Genomic DNA, 9,281 nt, shown 5'->3' on the forward strand with positions numbered 1-9,281 from the left:
AAAGTGGCTGTTCTACTAATGTCACAACTCAACGGAGCTGTGAAAAAGCGAGAAACTTGTAGGGCCAGCTGATGGTTACGAGAGAAGCAAAGTATTTCATTCATACCGGATTGATATTTCCGTTTTGATATATGCTTAATCAAGTTCCCGATAGAGATATTTGGCCAACATAATGGGCCATAAACAACGCATTGGTCTCATATTTCTTCAAAAGTTATGCCGGTGAGAACGTAACCGTCAATTTCGATTGTTATCGCGCCATGATAGTCGACCACTTGATGCTTGAAATTGAAGCTCGTGATCTCGGCGACATTTAGTTTTAACACGACTGCGCCATATTCTACACATTGCATCAATCAGTGGATTTATTGAGGGAACACTTCGGTGAGCAGATAATACGTTTTGTGCCGGTCGAATTCCCACCAAGATCGTGTGGTATCACACCGTTAGACATTTTCCTGTGGGGGTATGTATAATTTAAAGTCTTTCGCGTGTCATTTGCCAGTTACCAATCGAACGATTCATCGTAAATTGAACTCAACGCATAGACCTGACGTAGCCGGTGATAATATTTGAAAGAGATAATCTTCAAAAAATAAATGCCAAAGAATTTTCTTATGAATCATAATAAGCATTCCCTTTTCAATTTGCAGGTTCTGCCTTTTTTCGAAATGTATCATGATCATGACGATCAATAATTCTAACGAGTAATTTACTTCGGTAAGGCAATAAATGTTTTGAGAACTGTTGTTAATGAAGCTAAAGCAAAAAGAAAAAAATACTTCGGTTCTCCAACATAGCTAAGAAGCGTTGTTTCATCGACAATTTGGTCGGAATAACTGTCAGCATAACTTTACTACTTTTTACACAGAGTGGTGATATGGAAACTACAATCTTTCATCTAGATATATTAGACAGATATTGTGATTAAGAGCCGATATCAAAATTTTTATAATTAGCAATTAAATCGAAATCAAATAAATAAAATGTATGAATTTATATTTTTGTTCTACAGTCGTGGCCACGCAAACTTTACCACTATACTTTTTGAAATTTTTTTTCGGACTTTACCTTTCGTTTGGGATTTTCTTCAATTTTGTTTTTTGTAAGTTTTTAGTAAGCGGAAGTAAACTAAATTATATTATGTAATTATAATTACAGTTTGAAATTTATTACGTTTAATGAGTAAAACACAAATTAGCTTTCCTGTGCTTATGCATGAAACACCTACTACTACCAACTTCGTGTTCGAATAAAAAAAATATATTAATTTCAAATATAGTGTAAATGAAATTAAATTAAAAAAATAAAAAATATTATTTTTTCGTCGCATGTCAGTGTCTTACATTTCGAGCTCATTTTGTAAAGCTCACTATCTTTCAATTGATTTATTTAAAGCTGAATGTGTTTTGTTTTTAATTTTTGATATTTTTTATTAAAAATTCTATACCGCAAAAATTACCTCTATAAAATGTAGTCAAATATGCACAATACTTGAAAATGTGAAAATGAATGAATGAAAAACGAGTGTATATTCAGCTGTTCTTTGCAATATTTGTGAAAGTACCTTTCTTAAAGAAGAACTGTAACCCAAAGTAAAGTTTTAATAACGATTTTCATTAATTTTTACTTTATTTGCATCCAGAATTAAAAACGGAATTTAAATACGAGGTGTGTTCAAAAAGTATCGCGAATTTTGTGTTTTTTCAAAAATTATTTATTTATTCATGAATATCTATTTTGTCCCCTTCAAAGTAATCCCCATGAGATATTATACACTTGTGCCAACGGTTTTTCCAATCTTTGAAGCACTTCAAAAAATCATTTTTTTTTCATCTTCTTCAGCTCCTGCGGCATCGGCCATGCGGCTCCTAAGACGGCATCGAAGTCTTATCTCGTTAAGAGAATCGTAACGTCGTCCTTTCATGGGCCTCTTCAGTTTGGGGAACAAGAAAAAGTCACAGGGGGCCAGATCTGGGGAATACGGTGGCTGCGGCATCATTAGTGTGTTGTTTTTGGCCAAAAAGTCGCGCACAACCAACGATGTGTGAGCAGGGGCGTTATCGTGGTGCAAAAGCCAATTTTTGTCACATCTTCTCGGCCTTCTGAGAACATTTTGTACCACCGATAAACGTTGCTTCGGTCCAAGGTAGCTTCTCCGTATGCCACAGTCAACATTCGAAATGCATCCGCGCACTTAATTTCGTTTTTCACACAACATTTCATACAGGTTCTTTGATCCATTTTTTGGAGTAGGTAAAAATCGAAGACGATCCAAAACACGTGTAAGCAAAGTAGCTGTCAACAATTAAATGAACATGCAAAATGGCCGAGCTTGTCGGCATAAGTGAGAGACAYGAGTACCAACATAACGCTACAAAAAATTCGAAATTCGAATATACGTAACCCGCGAAAAGTCAAAATTCGCGATACTTTTTGAACACACCTCGTATATCCTAAACGGCTGGAGTTCTGCAAAAACAATTCAAGGATTTTACACGATAATAATGTACCTTCGCACTGAGCCACGATTGTGACCGAATTTGTCTTTAAATTAAATTAAAAATTAAAAGGCAATGAATACCAACGATTAACCACCGTATTCACCAGATTCCAGCTCCGTGTGATTTTTTTGTTCCCCAAACTGAAATTGCCGTTCCATGGAACCCGTTTTTAGTCGATCGAAGATAAAACAAAATTCGCTGAAGGAGCTGAATTTAATCCCAATAAGTGCTTAGAAAAGTGTTTCGAGGACGGGAAAAATCGTTGGTATAAGTGTATTACATCCTTTGAAGGCGACAAAATAAATATTGATGATTAATTCAATATTTTGTGTTTTATTTACAATTTCCTTGTACTTTTTTGTCACAATTTATATCGTTCAAATAGGATAAGGTAAAAAAAAAATTATCAAATAGTAAACTGTGCTCTAAAAGAGCTACACTTCGATAAGTTCCATTTTATTTTTACTTAAAATATGGAATTAGAGAAGCTAAAACTTTTTTAGTGGTATTGAAATAGTGTTTTTATTATAACTATTCAAATTCTGTGTAAACTAAATCTGGTTTGTATCATTTATTATTAATATAGTTTTTTCTTAAATTATTTTAAAATAAACATATTCTAGCAAAACATGAAATTCACTTGTTGCCAATGAAAAAAAGAAAATAAAACACGCTTTATATTAGTTTAATACGAGAAGAATTGATTTAGTTGACATGGAACTCTGTAAGTCCTAAAATTAAGGTTAGTACTCTGAGGTAAGGATAAAGGTTTCTGTTTGTGCTGTGATTATTCAGTCGGGCCGAATACTTTTGCTCCGATATATGTGTATATATTTTGTATAATTTTCGCTGCCATTTTTTCAAGCACCACTGTGCCTATTAGCCGAACTTCTATTAAAAGTAATTGTTTTTGTATACGTTGCATTAAATTATCAAAGACTTATTTAAACTTAACTAAGTAAGAACTTAATTGCGCTGCAAATCGCTTGTTCACACCGGCAATGTGCCAACTGCTGCCGAGTGATTAATGTCTTATTATATATAGAAAAACAGGATAGCAATGCCGAAAAAGTAAATAAATAATTCAAAATATTCATATATTCATATAAAAATGAAATGAGTATTTGGGGTTGTCGGGATTTTAGCGCTTTTTTGCTTTAGAATTTTCTACTACTATCTTGCAACATGTGTGCTGCATGCAACAAAGTCAACCTTCTTCTTAATTTTTGACGTCACGCTAAAATCAAAAACGTTACAACAGCAAATGTTATCATGCAATACAGACATACAAACATACAGCCACATGTCGCTACAAAGTCGCCAGCTAGGGAAACCAATTACCGGGCGTGATGCGTAAAATTCTTACACAATCAGCAATAGGTAAATACTTTTGTATGGATGGCATTTCGTCACAAGCAACGGGGCACGCGGACCCCCGAATAGGGTGTTTAGCAGTTGGCTAGCAGGGTCTTGCTAGTGGCTTGCTAATTAGTGACAAGAAAAACCCAACAAATAAACGTAACTAAATGTTTATATGATTGGGGTGCGATAAGTCAGTGGAAATTTGACTGAGTTGGATTAGTCCAGTACTACCGATTGCGGCTAAAATTGTTGAAATAGTATTCGACATAGAAAGTTCATGAGAAGTAAATATAAAGATCAATCAAATTCGACAACTCAACAAAAAATTAACCTTGATTCTTAAACTAAGCATAAGCGATTTCGGTCAACCCCAAGAAAATGATCCTTTCCTTGGTCTATGGGATGTTTCTTATTTCATAACCGAAGAAAAACAATTGGCTTTTCTAACTTTTCGAACAGGGTTCGGATCTTTTATCTTTTAGACCTAGTCAGTGAGGCTAAAAAATCCAACACAAAATTCTCTCGATCACTTGCAAAACTCCAATATTTACCGCAATTTCTGCACAAGATACTTATTTTAAGCAACAATACAAGTATATATCTTAATACAAAATCTCAAACTTCTCATTCTGCCCTCGTACAACTGTCATGCAATTATCAACTTATGTCAGTATTTAAAGTATTTAAATGTTTTCATAAGAATGAGGTTATGTTCGAGTATATGTGTTCATGTACCTTCATTTTAGAATAGTAATACTAGCCATGGCACAATGTTAAGCAAGTCAACGTCCTTCTGAAGGAAATCTCAACTTGGTTGACCCAAATTTTATTGGGTGTAAATTATGTGATTGGCAACATTGTTGCATACATATTACCCGAGCAAATTGGTGTGAAGATTGAGTTGATTTGTTAAAGGAGAAATATAATGAAGTAAGGTTCACAAACTGACGACACACAAGAAGAGGAAGAAAATCTGCATAAGAGCTAGGAACGGTGGCATGTGTTGTGAAGTATGTGGTATGATCTGTTGTTTTAATAAGGCGTTGGTGATATGGCTCGTTTGGGAAATACTTTAAGCAGCCATGCTAATCGTGAAAAAGGTGTGGAAACATTGTCTCATTATTAGAACGCGAATAAAATTATAACCGGAATGTGGATTTTATGAGAACTCGGAGGTTGCCTAGCCATATTCATTTTAACATGATGAACACTGATTATATATAAATTTAAACTGCAATTTAGCGGATATGAAAGAAATTTTGATACGTTAACATTGAGGTAAGAATCGAAATCCCGCAGGATCTCACCTCAGAAAAAGTGATATACATTTAATGCACAAAATCAAAGTGGAGGCAATTAGATTTCAAAGTAATAATATTTTATAAAGTGATCGATATTGGAAAACCCATGCATTGTCTATACGACGATGTGGACATGCAAAACGGTAGATCGGTGTGGGAAGAGACTGTAGGAACGTGATCGGAATTTGGTCACTATCTGCTGGCGATACAAGGCTGCAGATTGTTTGGAGCATCTCTTGTGCACTTGTCCCACATTGGATTACGCTGTAAGCAAGTGGTTTCCCCACGGTATGATATACTGGAGGAGGTATCGATAGTGAGGCCACTGAGTCTATTAAAATTCGCGTCAAGCGCAGGATACTTGCGTATACTACTCTTCATTGAACTCCATCTGGTATCGCAAAGAACTGAAGCAGGTGTATGCATGGCTCAGTCCTACCTATTAACCTATTAACCTAACATAATCTTTCATTTCTATAAAGTTTTGAAAATCATTTTATAAGACGGTTATAATTCGGTTACTTTTTTACACTAATTCTCATTTACACCTGGTTCAGATAGAGTAAGCCTTCTTTAGTCTTTTAATAAATATCCGGCTCAAAGTTTATGTATGGGAAACTGCAAAAACGATTTCTATTGATTAGAGATACACTTTCTATTCACAACACATCTAATTCACTGATTGAGTGAGTGATCTTCACAAATGCAGTAAAGGAAAACTGAGGAACTGAGGATTTATGTAAGTTTTTGTCAAAGCCACACTCAGAACCTTTATATTCTTTTATGATTCCTAGAATTAACTGGCTCATTTCGATGAAATCGCTGCTATTTATTTCACAATTTTTCTTATAGTTTCAAAGTGTGTACTCGTATTTAAATATTAAGTCGAACGGAAAACGAAAATTTATGACCTGCATATTTCCACAGAATCGTTGACAAACAATTTAGCCCAAAATCGCCGTGTACCGGAACACCGTTAGTTATGTATGTGTCTCGTGTCTCATATTTTATGCACATAATAGTATTTTATTTATGATTATCTACAGCGTAAATACTACACCCACGTCGATGGCGAACAAAGCATAGGTATGACAAGTAGCACTTCAAAAGCGCATAAAAACTCAGAGAACATTTAAAGAATAAGAAGAATGAAGAAACATACTTGGCTGTGCGTGCTACTGAATAAGAATTAACTATTTTAATTTGAATAACAAATGATTAGAAGAAACGCTTAAGTTGCGTATAAAAATAGAAAGAAAAAAGAACAAGCACATACTCTCATATGCCATCAAGGCGGACTCTAATGCCGGTGACAAGTGTGGCAACGCCGTCGGAGCAGACAAGATACCGCCATACGAGCTGTTATATGCAAACATACGAGCACAAATATGAATACGCGAGTAAGTACCTGTCTCTTATACACATCTAGATGTGTATAAGAGACAGCTCTAATGCCGGTGACAAGTGTGGCAACGCCGTCGGAGCAGACAAGATACCGCCATACGAGCTGTTATATGCAAACATACGAGCACAAATATGAATACGCGAGTAAGTACCGGTTGCCTCAAGTGTGAAGAGTGGAAGAATTATGCATATGTCCATATTGGTAGAGATGTATGTATGTTCATTAAGGTGGTGTAGTAATTGACTGGGTATAGTTTTTATTGAATTAAGTTATTCTTAAACTATGCAGTTTTGGCTATCATCGCTGTCCAATACTATAAAACCGAATCTGCCTAATAGAAGCTTTTCACAGCTTGATAAACGTTTTCTAAGCTTAATATACATCACAAATTACACAAATATACTGAAGATGCTCCATTCTCTAGTTAGTATATCTTGTGTAAGAAAGAACTGGTTGACATCCTTAGAGATAGTCCACAGAAAAATTCTGGCCTTTAGAAATCCCTTCTTTTATAAATCAAGTGTGATTGACGCCTATTATTACTACTAAGAAATTTTCAAATATGTTTTCGTTCATCGTAATCGATATTTTCCGCCTTTTTATATATTGCGAAAAATACATTACTCTCCCCGATTATTAAAATTCAAAATCCTAAAAGCTTTAGTTCAATAATTTTTGGATGAAAATCGAGATTTCATTGAGGTTCACTTCAAAAGCGCAATAGAAATGGGGAGTTTCTGAAACGACGCTGCTAAGATTCACGAAACTGCACAGAATAGGAGATTTAAAATTTACTCAATGAGAAGCTAGTCGAAATTCGAAAGCTTCATTCTTAAATTTTGGAAGTTATAAATGCGGAAATAAAACCTTCACTAAACGTACGAAGAAAGGTATACATATGATCCAATATGTAACTCAGAAGACTTTACAGTGCACCATTGATTGCTTGATCAGTTGGAAAGAGTATATGCTCCCCACATTACGACCCGCATTAATGCCTATGGCTTGCCGCAAATATTCTACGGAAATACGGTTGGACACCTATTTGGTTGGTCGCTTGCAGGGTTATTTTCCGCTTTTTTGTTGCCAGCACTCAACGCTTGACCATTGGAGCAGCGCTGATAATTGATTTTCCTTGTAAACTTCGTGAATTTTCCAAAGAATACCTCAAACAAAGCCAACCACCCAACCGGCCAACCGGCCAACCAGTTAGCAGTAGCAGTTAGCAATCTTGGAAAATATACTATAATACAAATACAAACGCCGACCAGATACAAAGGCGTGAAATAAAAAATCCAAGTAGTAATAATAAAAGCGCTAAGGCTAAAATGAATAGAGCTAAGCGCTGGTCACAGCGGACGCTTGACCGCTGGCGGGTGCAGAAGGAAGCTGTAAGAGAACGCGGGGTGCTGTCGCCGCGGCGGTGGAGTTAAAACTGTCATAAATGTGCGGCTGCAAATAGCTATTTGGCTACTGTGCTGAGCTTCATGCCGGATCAATGCAAGTCAATGGGAATGCCACTAGCTCGGACGACAGAGTGCAAGTACCACTAACGCTTTGCTGACTGAGGTGGCTGTTGGCGACAGTGGACCATTATGGCGCACTAACCTAGTCGTATTCGTAAATGTAGGGTGCCATATACTCGAGCGGTTACGTACCATCTCACCCTTCCGATTGCCATGGCGAACACTTAAAGCCATTCGCTACAGCGAGCGTATCACCCATTAAGAATGGTATTAAAACACTTTTTTTTTACCGAAAAAAACTGAAACAAAACACTCGTGTGGATTCGTGGCAGCTGTGTGAAGTATGCCTCGGAGTGTGGGGTGTGTGTGCGGCAAGAAGCTAAAATAATTTCTTAGTTCTAAAAACTCATAAAATGCAGCAGGAACCAATGGCTGCTACGAATTTATATTATCATGAGAGTTGGTTTAAATTGCAATGCGGAAAATAATACAACGAATTGACTGCACACAAACCTACGGACTTACAGACGTCCACACTTCAATTACTACTTCAAATTAAAAAATGCAGCGACAATAAAACTTAGTGCACACAAACAACAAATCCACATATACATACATATATGTATATCGGGATATAAAGCATAAAAGTAGCGGCTACTGTGGCGCGAGTGGTCAGAGCTTTTAAAAGGGAATTTCACAAATCGTAAAAAGCGAAGCCATTGGCAATGGATTCCTTTCTTGTGGACTCCATTAGAGCGTTTAGGATATTTCCCTGGGGTTAAACTAAGTTGTCGCCAGCGTGTAGCCTTAGCTAATCCATAGCAAACACTTTTACTCAAGTCGCTTACTGCGATGGTTTGAAATTTAGTGGTTCAGGTTTTAGTACAGCGCTGCGACGAAATAAATTATTATTGGTTTAGGTCAAAGCAATTTGGAACGATCCCTCGCATCCTTTAAGGTGAAGTCAGAATACTTCAATAATAATAAGAAATTGTGGATTCCTTGGCTCAAAAGTTTGCAGAGTAGCGGTAAAGCTGAAAATCTTTTCTTAAAGAGCAACAATGGAATGGTTTCTGTTGTCATAGAAATAGAGAAACAATATTAAAATAGTTTTATGAAATTCTGCTGAGGTATAAGCCGTCACACAGGTAAAAATCTGGGTCCATTCTTATTACATAGCCTAGATCAACGTAAGAATGAACAATATCCATTATAAGTTCATCGAACTACTTTCTGAGGTCGA

Source organism: Bactrocera latifrons, unplaced genomic scaffold (assembly GCF_001853355.1).
Source record: "Bactrocera latifrons isolate USDA-ARS-PBARC rearing strain unplaced genomic scaffold, ASM185335v1 scaffold_785, whole genome shotgun sequence".
Taxonomy (NCBI): domain Eukaryota; kingdom Metazoa; phylum Arthropoda; class Insecta; order Diptera; family Tephritidae; genus Bactrocera; species Bactrocera latifrons.